At 41.3% G+C, this 17,722-nt stretch overlaps 1 protein-coding gene across 26 annotated transcripts in view; it reads right to left on the bottom strand.

The window, feature by feature from the left end:
• Positions 1-17,722, bottom strand: part of COBLL1 (cordon-bleu WH2 repeat protein like 1) — a 115,403-nt gene that overhangs the window by 45,738 nt on the left and 51,943 nt on the right. For 4 of the 26 annotated variants that reach the window (XM_087920034.1, XM_087920037.1, XM_087920051.1 and 1 more), the window contains exon 1: positions 17,003-17,150. The exons of 17 other annotated variants lie outside the window; for them this stretch is intronic. The gene's annotated coding sequence lies outside the window, so the exon portion shown is untranslated. Of the gene's footprint in view, positions 1-16,998; positions 17,171-17,722 lie in introns of those variants that run through there. 5 more of the 26 variants (XM_087920035.1, XM_087920038.1, XM_087920050.1 and 2 more) reach the window with 4 other exon arrangements.

Below are 17,722 nucleotides of genomic sequence, written 5' to 3'. Positions count from 1 at the left end.
CCAGTGTGAACCTGCTTTCATCTGTGAAGAGCACAGGGCGCCAGTGGCGAATTTGTCAATCTTGGTGTTCTCTGGCAAATGCCAAACATCCTGCATGGTGTTGGGCTGTAAGCACAGCCCCCACCTGTGGACGTTGGGCCCTCATACTACCCTCATGGAGTCTGTTTCTGACTGTTTGAGCAGCCACATGCACATTTGTGGCCTGCTGGAGGTCATTTTGCAGGGCTCTGGCAGTGCTCCTCCTGTCCCTCCTTGCACAAAGGCGGAGGTAGCGGTCCTGATGCTGGGTTGTTGCCCTTTTACGGCCTCCTCCATGTCTCCTGATGTACTGGCCTGTCTCCTGGTAGCGCCTCCATGCTCTGGACACTTCGCTGACAGACACAGCAAACCTTCTTGCCACAGCTCGCATTGATGTGCCATCCTGGGATGAGCTGCACTACCTGAGCCTCTTGTGTGGGTTGTAGACCCTGTCTCATGCTACCACTAGAGTGAAACTACCGCCAGGATTCAAAAATGACCAAACCATCAGCCAGAAAGCATAGGAACTGAGAAGTGGTCTGTGGTCACCACCTGCAGAACCACTCCTTTATTGGGGATGTCTTGCTAACTGCCTATGCTTTCCACCTGTTGTCTATTCCATTTGCACAACAGCATGTGAAATTGATAGTCAATCAGTGTTGCTATCTAAGTGGACAGTTTGATTTCACAGAAGTGTGATTGACTTGGAGTTACATTGTGTTGTTCGAGTGTTCCCTTTATTTTTTTGAGCAGTGTACTTCTCCAAACCTCAAGTACTCAGGTGGGATCTTCATGTTCATGTGGGATGTCCACACTGCATCCACAGGTTTTATTTGAAGCAGGTAGACCTGTAAGTATCTAAGAACCAAGCAGTGGTGGGATTAAATTTTTTTTACTACTGGTTCTGTGGGCATGGCTTGGTGGGCATGGGAGGGGAAGGATACTGTAAAATCTCCAGTCAGAGGTGGTATTTGCCGGTTCTCCAAACTACTCAAAATTTCCACTACCGGTTTTCCAGAACTGGTCAGAACCTGCTGAATACCACTTCTGGAACCAAGCCATCTTGGTCTTTATAGATCAAAACTATGCACAGAGAATTTTGTAAATATTTACATATTACTTCTTTAAAAAAAGTAACCTAGAGATCTGTTCCACAAGAAATATTTTTGCATATGCTTTTTGTTTTTAACTTGCTGAAGCAACAGCAAGGCTGTAGGATACTTTTGCAATCTAATTTTATTTTTATGATAACACAGAGATGTGACAGCAATCAATGAACTTGAATTTTGGCAAAGATATGGGATTTGGTCAATAATATTAGGAAATGACAAGGATAATTTTATTGCTACTTGAAACTTTACATTTGTGCAAGGCAAGACAGTAGATTTTTGCACTTCAGTTGCACTGGAATAACATTCCTGAATAAAGAGAGGATGAGAGACTGAAACAGCAATCATCCTGCTGGTCTGAGCATTAGGAGACAAGGGAAGTCATCCTGAACCATGGCAGAGCCTTTAAAGACACTGGATTCAACCATCTCATTTTCTAATCACCTTTAGATTTACAATTATTTTACAGTTAAATGAGATCTTCCAAACAACAGGTATAAAAAAACTACCTAATGAGTAAAATTTAATCCCAAAATAGAAGAAATGTTAAAGAGCAATTTAAAATAACTAAAACAATAGCAAACAAACTACAAAAAGCTGAATTAGAAAGTAATCTAAGAAAGTTTTAAACTGATTAAGGATCTAGAAAAATTTGGAGTATTCAGACTTTAGCTTTCTGAAAAAATTGAGCAAACAAAAACAATATGAGTGAAGACAAATTGTTTTGTCAACCAGGAAACAGATTATTGTCTGAAAGAAAAAAACAAAGCATCAGTGAAACCTGAGACTTCATAACTATAGAAATGGGCCACTAGAGGGACTGAAGTTATAGGCAGGAAGAAAGAAAGTGAAAGTGTAAGTAACATCAAGTAAAATGACAAATAAAATATGATACTTGAGATATTTCAGAAGATTGGGAGAGAAGCTTATAACCACTCTGACAGCAATTACTTCTAGACCAGTAAATGAATTTGAAGAATTACAATAATAAAGTACTGAAAGCTGTGACAGACAAAAATACAGAAGAATTTATGGATAAACAGGACAAAGTAGGAATACAAAGTGGGAATACAATCCTAGTTCATGAAAAATATTGGAAAATAAAGAAAAAGAGAGGTGACAGGATGGAAACAGAAATGACAAAAAAAGAGATGAAAAAGGACTTATTTTTGGATTTTCAAAAGAGGGTTTCTAAAACATTGAAAAAAATCTTTGAGGTGAGAGAAAAACAAGGAGCTTCAATCTTAAAAGAACAACTTGATGCACTAAAGATTAAGATTGTCAGAAAAATAATAGAATATATAAAGTTGACTTGCTTGGTCAGGGCTAAAATATGGAGCATCTTTATAAAATTCTGGAAACCTTTTATGATTTTTTTAGAATATTTGGGCCAAAATGACAATGATTTTTTGGATTTGTGAATTGACAGGTTAGCATGGGAAGAAGTGAGGTATGTATATAACCTCATAGTGGGTAGGAAACTATTAATATGCCTGTATTTGTCTGCAAGGACATTCAGGAATTGCTTCTTTAAATGTTCTTTTTTTCTTTCTTCTTTTCTTTTTCTTTCTTTTTTCATGTTGTATTTCTTTTCTATTCTTTTATTTTTTTTCTGATTTTAGTTTGGATTATCTTTTAGAATTGTAAAATTCATACTTTTTTAAAAAAAAGACATGAAATGCTGGGTAGAGAAGAGAGAATGAGGGAGGAAACTGGTGAAAAGAAGTTACCTTGCCCTAAGTGCAAGAGAGTACAAAATCACTGGAAATAAACTGCTTATATTCATAGCAATCTGTACTTTATGGGTGACATTTCCTGATCTTGCAAGCACAAAGATAAATGTTTCATAAGTTATGCAGTAGCCTTGCATAGCGACAAAGTAAAGGACTCTCTTGAAAATGTCTGAGGAATTCCATCGACTAGAAATAATCATTGATCTTTAAATTGTAACCACTAGACTAAAAATATTTCTATTTAATCCAAAAGATTTGAATCATGTATTCCCTTTAAGGAGTTTAATACATCTGAAAGGAAGAGTGGTTAATTCCATCAATATAAAAGTCAGTCCGATAACTATTTACTACTGGATTTAAACAACAGAATTTACCAAAATCCTGGGAAACTTTTTTTTTTTTTTTTGTATTCCCCTGGAGCTTGAAAACTTTCTCTTGAAACAACTGTCTCTGAGTCTTCTGTAGATCTGATAAACTGACCTTTGGACAGCAGCAGTCTTGGAAACCGAAAATCCTTTCAGCCAGCTCCAAGACCAAATGACATTTCCTTACTTTAAAAGGCCAAAAACGATCCTTTGAGCTGTAGGTTATAGCCAAATCTGCTACAGATATTTATGCTTTGAGCCAGGGTTGTTAGGGCATTTCAGGAAAGCATGTCAATCAGCAGTTAATGTAAGAGCCTTTCTTATGTTATCTCATTGCTGAAGAAAGCTCTAACTGCTCTATCTTGATAATTTAACTCCAAACACGTTTTAAAAACACTTTTTAAAAATCATCACTTTGCAATCGTAGTAGAACAGTTTTGCAAAATGCCAATCCTTATATAGTCATAACAGCATCATTCACAAACAAAACAGGATATGTGGCAGATCTGAAGGGACCCCCCCCCCCCCAAAAAACCAGCAAAATAAGCCGGGAGCAACATGGAAAATGAGAGGGGGAAACCCACAAGCTGGAGTATTATAAGAAAATGTAAGTTTGGCTCATACCAGAATCCTGCAATATCCTGCACAATCTCATCTGTATCAAATCATTTATTACTAATAAAGAGGCCCATTTCAGGGATTCACCTGTATTTCTTCTGAAGAATTAATCCCAAGGGCTGGGGAGGCTACATCTCATGAAACCATCCATTCATTCATATATTAATACCCAGGGATAAAATTTTAGTGACCTCCAGTCTACTGGATGACAACAGACCATGATGAGTTATAAATATTTGAAGATCCAAGTGAAATCAACTGGACAAAACTACTTTTCTTTTTTTATTGATGCTCAAATGGTTACAGCTGTTTCTCAGAAAATGGATAGACAATTAAAATGTAATATGAAAGTTGCAGCAGAATTGACAGTTGCAGAACCGTTAATTAACCGTAAAAAGCTGGAAAGCTGTAGATGACTTTGCCATTAAAATGAACACACTGAGTTCGGCAGATTTATAAACGTGAGAATAATTTGCATTCATAACAAACTGGACACTGTTCAATTGATTTTTCAAATTATATATAATCAGGTATTGTTTGGAAGGGGGGGTTGTTTATCAGTATCATCAGGGAGTTTCTTAAAGCTTTCTGAGGAGAGGGAATAAACAATAAACGTTGAGTTCTCCACTTTTCAAAAATCAGGCAGTTACCAATTTGTTGTGTTCCCTGACTAACTACAGTCCCCAATCTGGTCCACATTCCTGGCGGGAGCGCCGATCGCTCCCATTGGTTGATGCCGCTTGACAGCCGGCTATAAAAGGAGCTGTCAAACGGCATCAGCTGTTGCCGCCAGCTGGCTGCCAGCCCAGCCTCGGTAGCCGCGGCAACCCGTTATGCTTCGAATGAAGCAATGTTAGCCTTCAGCTCCGTGTTTGCCTCGTGTGTCCCCTGTTACACAACACTGGCGACGAAGGTGGGATACACAAATGAGAGGCAACCGGACTGAAACAGCCAGGCAAAGTCACTATTAAAAAAAGAGCCGAAGCCGCTGAGAGCTGAAAGTCACGAGCCGCAGACGATCTCTGTGCACATGAAGTTAAAAAAACCTCCCTCTCTGAGGAGACAAATGCTGCCCACAAGGCACCGTCGCTGGCGCTACCGAGAGTGCGAAGTTCAAAGCCTCCCTCGCTGAGGAGACAGATGCCACCCACAGGCACCACCGCTGGCGTTTCCGAGAGCTGAGAGCCGGTCTACCCACCAAGAACTGATCTATCCGCCAAAGGCTGAGGCAAGCCGGTCTACCCGAGAGCCGATCTATCCGCCAAAAGCCGAGACGAGCCGGTTTACCTGCCGAGAGCCGATCTATCCACCAAAGGCCGAGATGGCCCAGTCTACCCAGCCGCCAACAACGATCCCTAGCCAAGCGACCCAGTCTACCTGTCAAACCCCGAGAGGCCGGTCCACCCAGTAAACACTGAGGATCCAGCCTACCCAACAAGTGCAAAGGGCCCGGTCTACTCAGCCAGTGCCGAGAGCTCCCTGCCGGACCTGATCTACCCCAGCCAGCACCAAGAGCTCGCTGCCGGACCCGGTCTTCCAACGAAACGCTATGGACTCTCGACCTGACGACCTGGTCTACCGTTCCAGCCGGATGATGCACCTGAAGCTAACCGAACAGGGAAACCTACCTGGACCACCGCAGGCTCCTGCTGATTGGACTCGCACCCCTGCAGCTGCCCGGATGATCCCGGGGGCAAAGGACTCTACCCCACCCGGAGATTCTCCGGGACTAAGGCCAATTTGCAGGACTGAGCATGCTCCTAGCCAGGGGGAAGGGGTGTTGTGTTCCCTGACTAACTACAGTCCCCAATCTGGTCCACATTCCTGGCGGGAGCGCCGATCGCTCCCATTGGTTGATGCCGTTTGACAGCAAAAGGAGCTGTCAAACGGCATCAGCTGTTGCTGCCAGCTGGCTGCCAGCCCAGCCTCCGGTAGCCGCGGCAACCCGTTATGCTTCGAATAAAGCAATGTTAGCCTTCAGCTCCGTGTCTGCCTCGTGTGTCCATCTGCTGTTACACAACACAATTACTATCCTATGAGAGATACCGAGGCCCCTTTTTAAAAAAGCAAATGAATAAGCATTCATTCTTTGTGAGAAATCAGTTCAATATCAAGATGTCTTATTCTGAAGAATTGCCACTGATTGGATTTGAAAGGTCTACCATCTTTAGGCTTTGAGGAGAAATCTTCAATTGGAAAAGCTTTAAAAAAAACTACCTTTGGAAAATTCATAAAAATGAAAAACTAAAAGCACAATCTTGGGCACATTTATGAGAAGTAAAATTTACAGATTTCAGTCAGGTTTATGCCCACACAAACAAGCGTTCCACATCCTAAGAGCTGAACTTCTTCTACTATCTTGTTTAGTTGAACAATTCTTCAATATTCATAACACATGCAGGTTCACAAGCCAAGATTGCAGACAACAGTTTTCCTTAACACCTCTCTAACCTAAAAATGTGTTTTTTCCTCTAGAATATTCACCCTAGGTTATTCAGATTCTTCTCCAAACCGGAGCTAGATTAAGGATAATTTCATTTGTCAAAGCATCTTCCACTGTATCTGAAAGATGTATGCCAACTGAACTATGTGGGATGAGGGCCTGTACTGTTGAGCTGCTGCGAATATCAGGAATACTGTTGGATTGTGCAGGAAAAGCTAATTCTTCACTCTTGCAGAAATGAAAAGGTGAGTACTACATATACAGATTATTAATAAACACAACAAGAATTATAGCTCCCAGAAGAACACAGAGTAGGGGCAGAAAGGATTTGCAATACATCAAAGAGGTTATTTTTTTTAAAGGACGCTTATACAAATATAATTTTACACAATTTGAAAAGTCTTCATTTTACACATTCCTTTAGTGTCCTGATAAGAAATTGATTTTGCCAGGACAGCAATTTTACTGTAGCTACTGTAACATTTATATAAATTGTGCTCCCATGCAGTAAATAAAGTCTGTAATATTGACAAGTAGTACTGCACAAAGCAGTATGTATAGTTTTTGTTTAAAAACTATTAAAGGATATGTTTGTTTACAATACAATTGAACTGAGCTTGATAGTTGCATTCCTGAGCTTTACCAACAGGTAAAGCATAAAATATGCCACACACACCCATGTGAACTTAGCCAAAAGGCTGAGAAGTGATAACAACTTGTGAGGAGTAGTAACTATTAAAGAAGGGAAATACTTTTGAGCTTAAAACTTTCATTTATCCCAGACAGCAAACTTACTAATTATTACACCCTTCTTACTAATTACTACACCTACACCCTACAAACTTACTACACCCTTCCAAGTGATATCCTCATGTGCAGAAGTGCAGAAATTATCTATTTATCTAGCTAGCTGGAGAGTTGGAGATTCAGAATTATGATTATTCTCAGGCATAGAAGCTAATTGACAAAATTTCAGGTCAAATAATCTTTTTCACTCCATTCTACTTTACAGGGTTATTGTTATGGGCACACAACTTTGAGCTCCTGAAAGGAAGATGGAATATTAATGGAAGCAGATGCAGCATTATAATCCTATTACTAGGGCTGTGCTTCAGGGAGCTTTCCAAGGCAGTCACACAATCTTGAAAAGAGACACACCTGCTTTAATAAGGCAGCAATAGCTAGTGCTTTCACACTCTAGCACATTCCAGAACACCTCCTATGAACTGAATCTGGAGCTCTGCACAGCCCCATAAGACACTACAGACAAAAAAAACCCACAAGTGCTAGAATGATACCCAAAGAACAAAGGGATTTTTCCATGTTGATCCACCCTGAAACAATGAGTTCACTGTTAGTACACAGAACTGGTATAGACACAGGGCCCATCTATGCAAAAAAACAAACAATGAATCATTGATTAAACATCTACCCAGGAAATACACAGTACAGCTGGGGAACGCCATAATATACACAGTATATTTTTATCACCTACACTACAAAAGATGAAGCACATTTCTGTCTATTCAGAGCTAAGATTAAGGGTTTTCTTGCATGTCACCCTATGGAAAGGATACTGGATGGTAAAGGGAGTATAACTAAGTCCGTATTACAATACACTGCCTATAAATTTCAATGGGGAAAAGAGGTATGACAGCCACTTTGTTTCATTCTCTCTCGCATGCTCCTTGTACATGAAAAGTGGCCAGAACACGACAAAGGAAGCACACAAAGTTGTACAATGTTGTAATGAATAACACGTGCATCCAAAATATAGTTTCCAAGTTAACTAATAATGCAACAGTACAGGTACTGTCAGTATAAAACGATTTAAAGGCGTTTACAGCCTGAGTGAAGCATGTTTCTTCACAATCCAATTGCAGAGTTCCCTCCAAATGAGTGCAATGGGTGTGATCTTCTAGTAATAATACAGCTATTTCTGGGCTGAAGGCCACATCTGAACTCTTGAGTGGTGTGCAGCAGGCAGGCATGTACAAACATAATGATGGGAAGAGGTGAGATAAAAATGAAATTTCATCCAATTTACACACATTTAATGGAGTTGATGTTATTGCACTCCAGACAAACACTTAACCATGTCCTCTTTCTGTCACTTTAGAGCTTAATGAGTTATCAACAACTGATGGAGGGTTCTGGGCTGCCTCCAAAGTTTGCTAAGGTACATTCCAGGTTGTGTCTCTCTGCTCAAATCAGAATCATTGGTCTGATTGTTATGCATACTATGCATAGGAAGTCCCTCTATGATTTAAGTTCACAGTAGCTGGGAAATGCATAACTTATAGTGGAAGCTTATCTTTTATCAAATGGTACAAACTGACGCTGAAAATGTTCAAGAATTATCAGTTGTTTGCATACTGATAGCTTGGCTGCAATAAAGTAATTCAGTATATGCATCTGCTAGCCTTGTGTACACAGGCAGAGAACAAGCTTTCAAGGGCAGCTGTGTTGCCTGGTGTGCTTTACACAACCTAACAATGACGCAGGAATCCTGCTTTTTTCCATGATGCTCCTATAACATTAAAAGAACCAGAACTACCTATGAGAAGTCCCAAAGATGCTTTTCAAAAGGCAACTTATTTTTTTTCCTTGAAAACTTTTCACTTCTCATCCAAGAAACTTCTTCAGTTCTGAAGCATGTTTATCACAAAGTGCATGGCTAAATGTCTAATGGAGATTCTCAATCAATCCAGGTCATGGTTGTCCCAAAGGTGCTGTGATGTCCCGGGGCGTGGCATAAAGGCAACACAGTCAGATAATCAATAAGAGTCCCTTTATTAGTTCCAACTTTGCCCCCAATGTCCAGGTTACCTTCTGGCTGGAGAAAAACTCTCCCAGGAACAGCCAGCCTTTGGCTGCAGAGACTCAAATCCAAAACGTGGTCAACAAAAACTGTAACTATAATCAAGGCAAAATGAGGTAATTAGTCCGGCAAGGCAGGAGCAAAAATTCCAGGTGTGAAGGCACAGAAATAACTCAACAGGGTTGGGAGGACGCCAGGAACACAGATAACCAAAGTCAACACAAGATAAACTCATGTTTGTTCCCAGCAGCTGCCGCATGCATCATTCATCTCTTTTAAACTCTGTTCCCAGCTGTGGCTTTCCTCCCCCGTAAGCCATGCAACTCACGCTGCTCTCTTCTCTGTTCCTCCCTGCGTGCCCTAGGATGAAGAGAGAACAGGCCTGGGTCTTCCTCTGAACTCCCTCTCCCTTGTTCTACCTCTCCCCTGCTCTACCCAGCCGGACTTTGCCCTTCCCCAGTTTCCTCCACAGCCAATGGAGCCACACCCACACTCCCTGTCAGCTGTTCAGCTTCCTCATCAGATTCAGACTCCAACAGGGGCCTGACAGGGGCTTTCAAAAGGCATTTCTGGACTTTGTTGGGTTTTTTGTTCCTTGCAAATGTTTCACTTCTCATCCAAGAAGCATCTTCAGTTCCCTTCTTGAGAAATAAAATGCGTTTAAGGAAAAACCAAGAAAGTCCAGAGCTTTACATCAAGTCAGCTGTCCCCAACATATTTTGGTCAGAAAACTATCATAAGATATAGAACAGGAGAACAGAAAAACAGTTTTTAGTTCGATCATTACTAAAACACACAATGATCATTTGTAAAACTCTAGACAGGTATGAAATTTACTGTATGGAAATACAAAAATAACAAATACCTGTCGTGACTGGCTCCCTACTGTTTGAAAAAAACAAAACAAAACCCAATAACATCAGACTCATTCACATTAATATAACCTGAAGAGATACATGCCAAAACAAACAATTTCAGTAGGGTTCAAGCTGTGGCACATACAATTCAAAGTCTGCAGAATGAGGCAACTACTTCAAAACAAGGAGATAATGAATCAGAAATTTTAAAAACATTTTACCTTACTGAAAGCATATGTTTAGATCTGACCAACTATGTCCCAAATTAATAAAAAGACTGCATTATCTTTAGCTCTTGCAAACTAATTTTTATCGAGTATCCAATACCATAACCCAGTCACCATACTGTTTTCCCAAGACAGATAAACCTGTGGAAGTGTTCACATATATGGAACGCATATATGGAACGCAGAAAATTGTACAGATTTTTAAAACTTAACTATTACATTTATATTCAAAAACCCAAAGAAAAAAAGATGGTGCAGATACTGACCCTTAGTGATTCTTGTTACTATTTGGCTCATGAAAATTTCAGCTAAGAGAACTTTGCCAGCTCTTAAACTGAAAACTCCAGAAGCCATGTGTCTTCTTACTAGTACATGATTAGCCGGAAAGTGGGAAGCCGATCTACACTTGGCTGAAATTAATTGGGAATTTCTACAACATGACAAGAAAATGTATTACTTTATGCAGATCATATAGATTTGCAGACACCACTGCAAAAGATAATAGTGATTTCTTTTGTTAAATTCTTGCTTTACGATTTGGAAAAGAATACAAGCAGCTCTGCTTTATTCAATCAGCACTTTCTAGGAGACATTACTAATGAATTGGCAACTTGCAATCAGTTGCTGCATTGTCCAGGATGTATCAATTATAGTAAGACAGGATGATCCTGTATATACTATGTTTACAGTCTTTTTTTTTTCTTAATTATCATTGCAGAAGTATTAATCACAGAAAGATGTTTCTCCAACAGGAGACAAACTCCTAAAGGTTCATGTGATTGTAGAAGCTGGAATCCCATTCATCTTTGGCAAAAATGATGAGCTTGGAAAAAAGAAACTGATTAAATGTTTTGAAATATCAGCAAGATTTGGAGACTTCCATTATTTAGCCCATTTGGTGCAGTGGTTGAGGCACTAAGCTAGAAACTGGGAGATTAAGAGTTCGAGTCCAGCCTTAGGCACAAAGCCAGTTGGGTGATTTTGTCTTGCCCTAGGAAGGAGGCACTAACAAACCACTTCTTAAAAAGGCCGTAGGAAGAAAAACCACTTCTGAAAAACCTTGCCAAGAAAACTGCAGAGGCTTCTTTAGGCATTTGCTAGGACTTGGGAGGAAAAAGTGTATTCACTCTTGTTTGCATTAGCTTATTCTCCCATGAGCCATTCAGAGCATCCAGAAGTGGGAGGTGCTTCAGTCTCTTCTGGAAAGGCTGGGCTTAAAACTCCAGGACGCTCCGCCTCCTCCACGGGACATCTCCCCAGCGCCCCCCAGTTTTAGCTCAGCCTTCGTGGTAAGAGGTTGTGCACTCCCTGACTGGAACGGTTTTCTGATTCACCTAGTCAAAATTCAGGTTTGCTCTTGGGTTAATTCGGCTTGTAAATTTTTCCCCAATTAATTTGGCGATTTCAAGGCTTGTGGCTCTATTAGGTCATCCCCCCTGATCAGTTTGAGAGCAATTCTTTGTGGCTGGCGGAGCCTGTCACTCCGCAGGCAGCCTGAGATGGCTGCTTCAGGCAATTGGATTATCTAATCCCCCGATTGTCTTATCTGTGCGATCTTGGCGGAGTGCTCGCAGCCGCAGCTCACTTCTCCTAGCCGTTTCGACTGACAGGATCATTCATCTGACAATTTAGAGAGTCAGCAACAGCGGCTCATTAAACTGCTCAGGCAATTAACATCTGCCTTCCCGCCATTTTCAATGGATGGCTTCAAGTTCGCGCCTAAATATCACAGGCGCCATTCCCCGCTGGTTTCCCTTCTTGGGGACCGGGGCAGGTACCTTCCCACTCCGCTTCCCTGGCATTATTTCTCTTTTATCTTGCTGGCATTGGATAGGCAGGCTAGTCCTTAAACAGGAATTTCTTTTTCTTTCTTTTTGCAATTGCTTTTGGATCGTTACATTGGAGTGAGACCACAAGTGTCATTTCAAACAGAGAGACATTTTTGACAGGAAAGGATTCCAATTCTGGACCTCAAACGTCTTAACAGATCATTGGTTTATCGAAAATTCAAGATGACTACTCTCCAGTCCATTCTGCTCAGCATCAGGGAGAACGATGTCCTGACCTCTATAGATCTGACAGAGGCTTATCTCCATATACCAATTAGACCTGCTCACTACAAATATCTTAGATTTTTAGATTGTGATTGGCACTACGAATATATCGCCCTACCATTCAGTCTGGCTTCGGCCCCTAGGACTTTTACCAAGGTCCTAGCGGCTTTGGCTGCCTCCCTCAGGATCAAATCTATTTGTTTACAATGTTATCTGGATGATGTTTTAATTTTGTCATCTTCCAGACATCAAGCAAATTTGGATACCGAGATTACTTTGGAGACCCTTCAAGGTCACGGCTTTTCCGTCAATTGGGATAAAAGCCATTTGACCCATTCAACTAGGTTCATTTAGGGGCAGTGATAGATACCGTGGAGGGCAAGGTTTTTCTCTCTCAGGACAGGTTGAATAGTATCCAGTCTTTGGCCAGAGAGATCAGAGCCTTAAAGAGAGTTTCCCTGGCAGTTCTGTCTCGACTGTTAGGGAAACTGATTTCTTGTATTTCCATTGTGCCTTGGGCTCAATTCCATTCTAGAGATCTGCAATGGTTCCTGCTACCTTTCCAGCGATCCGGAAGAGCCACTTCCAACATCCGGATAAAGGTACCGCACAATGTTCTCCGATCGCTCTGCTGGTGGTCGGAAAACACAATAAACAAGGGTTGTCCTTTCAAGGAATCTTGCAGGACAACGATCACAACCGATGCCAGCCTGGTAGGATGGGGAGCTCACTTCCAATCCCACACTGCACAGGGAAGTTGGACTATTTCCAAACAATCACAAAGCATCAACCTGTTGGAGCTGCGAGCAGTTCATCTGGCGTTACGCAGTTTTCTACCCCTTTTCCAATCACGCCACGTTCTGCTCTTGACAGACAATATCACAACCAAGGCCCACCTAAACAGACAGGGGGGTACCCACTCCAAATTTCTGATGCTGGAGATGGCCAGGTTGTTCAAGTGGGCCGAGGCCAATCTTTTTTCGCTCAAGGCAGAGCACATAGCAGGGGCCTTAAACACACAAGCGGACTGGCTCAGCAGGTCCACGATAGATCAGACAGAGTGGCGCCTACACCCATCTGTCTTCCAGGAAGCAGTGTGGAGGTTTGGGCAACTGGTGATTGATCTATTTGCCTCTCCCCTCAACGCCCAATTGCCCCAGTATATTTCATGGTACCTGACTCAGGGGGTGGAGGCCGTCAACGCCCTGCGATATCGGTAGCCTCCCGGACTTCTATATGCGTTTCCTCCACTCCCTGTAATACCCAGGTTGATCCAGAAGTTATTGAAGGAACAAGCAGAATTGATATTGGTCGCCCCTTACTGGCTCAGGTGAACGTGGTTCGCGGACTTACAGGACCTATTGAGAGAACAACCTTGGAAAATTCCACTGTCGAGGGTTTCCCTCTCACAAGGGCCGGTACTTCAGCTGGACCCACAATGTCTCAGCCTAGCCGTATGGAGGTTGAGCGGAGCCATTTAAGGACCCAACAGCTTTCAGAGGATGCCATTGCCACCATACAAGCATCCAGACAGTCCTCAACAAATTGTATATATGAGGCCACGTGGTCCGCTTTCTGTCGCTGGTGCCAGGGGTCTAAGATTGACCCAACAGCCCCATCAATAGGACAATTATTGGACTTTTTACAGGAGGGGTTGACCAAAAGCCTATCTCCAAATACTTTACGCAGACAGGTGGCAGCCTTAGCCTCGGTGATATCCCGGGGTGACCTTCGTTCCATAATGCACCATCCACATGTCCGCAGCTTTCTTAAGGGTGCTGCAAACTTACGATCTCCTGTAATTCACTGCTATCCCACTTGGGAGCTCAACAAGGTGGTCTTCTTAATTGCGATCACATCAGCAAGGAGCATTTCCGAATTGGCAGCATTGTCAATGAGAAAGGACCTGTGCGTGTTTCATGTGGACAGAGTGGTTCTCAGATTGGATCCATCATTCACCCCTAAAGTAAATTCAGTCTTCCACAGAGCACAGGAGTTGGTGCTTCCAAATTTTTGGAAACCATCTCATAGACTGGAGCATCAATGGCATCGACTTGACATTCGAAGGGCGTTAAGCATCTATCTAGACCGCACGGCAGCATTTCGAAAATCTGAAGCTCTATTCCTATCCTTCAACCCATCCACTTTAGGACACAAGGTGTCGATGACGACCATTGGTAGATGGTTGAGAGCCACCATAGCTAAAGTTACGAATGCCAGTCCATCTCAGTTCCTAAGGACATTACAGCCCACTCAACAAGGAGTGTGACAACATCAGCAGCATGGGCCACACGGGCTTCCATAGACGAAATTTGCAGAGCGGCTACTTGGGCTTTACCATCGCCCTTTGTCAGAAATTATAAAATTGATGTCTATGCCTCAGCGGATGCATCATTTGGCAGAAAAGTCCTGCAGAGGGTCCACAGAGTTTAGGAGTGGATTTTGATCCAGACCGAGTCCCTCCCTAAGGACAGGCCAAGCTTTGGTATGTCCCACTTCTGGATGCTCTGAACAGCTCATGGGAGAAAGGGCGTTGGTACTTACCTGATACGCCCGTTCTCTGTGAGCTGTGAAGAGCATCCAGCCCCACCCATTTCTTTCCATCTGGTGGGGTTCCGTTCCAGTCAGGGATCTAGATTAGGTGATGAGTTCCAGACTTTGGCACTCAGTCTTCGCAAAACTGGGGGACTCTGGGAAGGTGTCCGGTGGAGGGGGCGGAGCATCCCAGAGTTTTAAGCCCAGCCTTTCCAGAAGAGACTGAAGCACCTCCCACTTCTGGATGCTCTTCACAGCTCACAGAGAACGGGAGTATCAGGTAAGTACCAACGCCCTTTCTCCTTGGTGGTATAACCAACTAAAGCACTGAAATTGTTTGTTTACCACAAAAGTATATAGTGTGTAATATTCCAAACACTGCTGAACTATACCTCCCAAAATCTTTCACAACTGGCCACACAGACTAGGGCTCCTGTAATTTAACATCTGGAGTACAATATATTTTCTGGTTTAATATTTGGTTCAACTCTGGGCTCCTCAGTTTCTTACTTTTCTCTCCAGATCAAAGTGTGAACCTTTCTTTAGCAGCTACATATAGTAATCTCTTCTTAACACTTAGAACACTAACACTTAGAAAGATGCTATAGAAAATAGATCATGCAAGTTTTGTTGTTTTGTCATCTACTTTCTGTGTTTCTTAATCCACTCAGCATTGTCAATGAACATATTTCAACAGAGCTTTCTTACAACACTTGGTGAATTACTTGTTTATATATCAAACTTCTGGGGTTGCACTGAAGTATCATCTGGATAACATTTGAAAAATAAGCTTTCTCAATATTCATGTCTATGTGAATTGTTTTATGCCTCAAATTAACTTGCTTCTTAAAGAAATTGGACCAGTGTTATTTTTAAAATGTAATACACGCAGTTCTATAATTAAGGTAATTAAAGAAAAATACTTCTCCCCGAAGATTATACACTTGGGATGTCTGTTCCCCCCACCCCCCCCCGGGCTTTCTGAATACAAGGAAGAAATACATCTGAAACCTGAAGCCAGTTCAGGACAGTAGTTAAACTATTGTACTTAGTTAGACCAGAGAGATCAAAGTTCAGATCGTTATTCAACCATGGAGCTCACCGGGTGCTTTACCTCAGTCTAGTACTTTATAGGCTTATTATTGTACAAATACAATGTACACTCCCACGTGCACTCAAGAAAGAAAGAAAAGATAGAAATACATTATTAAAATGAATACCTCTGAAAACTGGCATTATCCCTATAACCTCAATGGCAAAAGTAAGGATTCTATAGATAACAGCTGCCAAGGCTATCATTTCCCATACCTGAATATGTTACTGGCAGCATGTCAGTGATACTACAATCCCAAAGATATGTCTATTATGGTTTTTAGACTGCTACTGTTAAACCTTACAGTGAACAACAAAAAAATCTTCCTCCTAACTGATCTTACTTAATATTACTTGTCAAATAGCTTACACTGTTCAACTGTAGCATTCATTCTTATGAATCCTATAATTATTAGCAATGGAATACATTCCAACTATTATTCATTGCTTGTTGGTAGATATTCTAACTCTATATATTGGTTAGTTGAAAAATTGTATTCCATGGTAGGTCCACAATTTCATAGGACACCAAAAGAATATAAAATATTGTTTAAAATAAGGAACATCCTTGAAAATAAATATTTTAAAATGGTATTGATTAAGCATGCCAATATGGACTTCTAAAATGTGCTTATAAATCAACGCCATATTAATATACCCAAACTAGATACCTATATATCTAAAAATCAAAAATATATTTTTTTCCTACCCACAAGAGGAGAGTCAGAGTAGCAAAAAAGAGCACAACATGAAGATGAAGAGATGGCTAAAAGGAAATAAAGTGGTCATATGCAAGCAAGGAAAAGATAAAATTAAACTTATGACACTCAAAGAAAGCACAAATGCTTCAATGTACAGCCCAGTGTTGTATTTGGAAATTAGTTTCCTCTATCTCAATATGCTTATGTCCATGTGAGCATGAATGCCACAAGCCAACACAAAATTCAAATAAGATTTATTTGTTACTGATCTCAAATTGATAAGAGCTGTGTACTCCTTATAATGTCTATAAAACCTACCATGTTATTTATGACTTTTCACCTTCGGCAATAAAAGAGTAAAGCACTTCACACACACAGACACAGACATAGACACACACACAAAAGCCAGAGAAAGACATACATACCTACCTTTATGGTTTTAACATCTGCATATTTAGTCTGATTACAGGTATTTTCCAAAAATAGGTGTTGTACCAGCACTAATCCTTACATAGGGCTCTAGAAATGCATTTCACTGTCACTTTACCGTACGTGATTCAGAGCACAGTTCAAAGTCTTATTTAAATAAAACTCCCTGGCCTGTTTTCTGAATTGATGTTTTTGCCTTTATGCCAGTTGTTCTCCTCCTCTTTGCTGTAACCCTTGCAAAATAATTAGAAAAGATTTATGAAGGGGGCACAGTCCTTTTTTATTTATTGTCTGTCTTCCTTGACAAGAGGAAGAAAGATTTTCTCTCTCCACTGTATGCAAGCATAGGAGCACCCAAATATTTATTCCCTGCTTCTGATCATTAGACACTTCCACACCCCTCCCCACTCCTTGCTGAATTCCTGTTGAAAAGGGGTGAGCCAAAAAAAAGCCCCCACATGGCTCTTCAGTCTCACAAACCAACACCCTTAGCAACCCTCGGAAACTATGAAAGCGTCAAAAGCCTATCCTGCTCTGGCAAGACACCCTCCCAGCAATCTGCAAAACTTGCCAAGCTAAGATTTGAAGGGGGGAAAAAAGAAATAACAGACCATAATAATTTGAGGATCAGATAAGCACCATAATTGAAATCTGCCTTGATATGTAGTCGATTAATTTTCCAGCCAAAACTCCAATGTTGGTTTAACAACAGATATGGAA

Source organism: Pseudonaja textilis, chromosome 1, assembly GCF_049901715.1.
Source record: "Pseudonaja textilis isolate UNSWEBS1 chromosome 1, rPseTex1.2, whole genome shotgun sequence".
In the NCBI taxonomy this organism is placed as follows: Eukaryota; Metazoa; Chordata; class Lepidosauria; order Squamata; family Elapidae; genus Pseudonaja; species Pseudonaja textilis.
The sequence above is the reverse complement of the archived record's forward strand: the minus strand, read 5'-3'. Positions and strand labels throughout refer to the sequence as shown.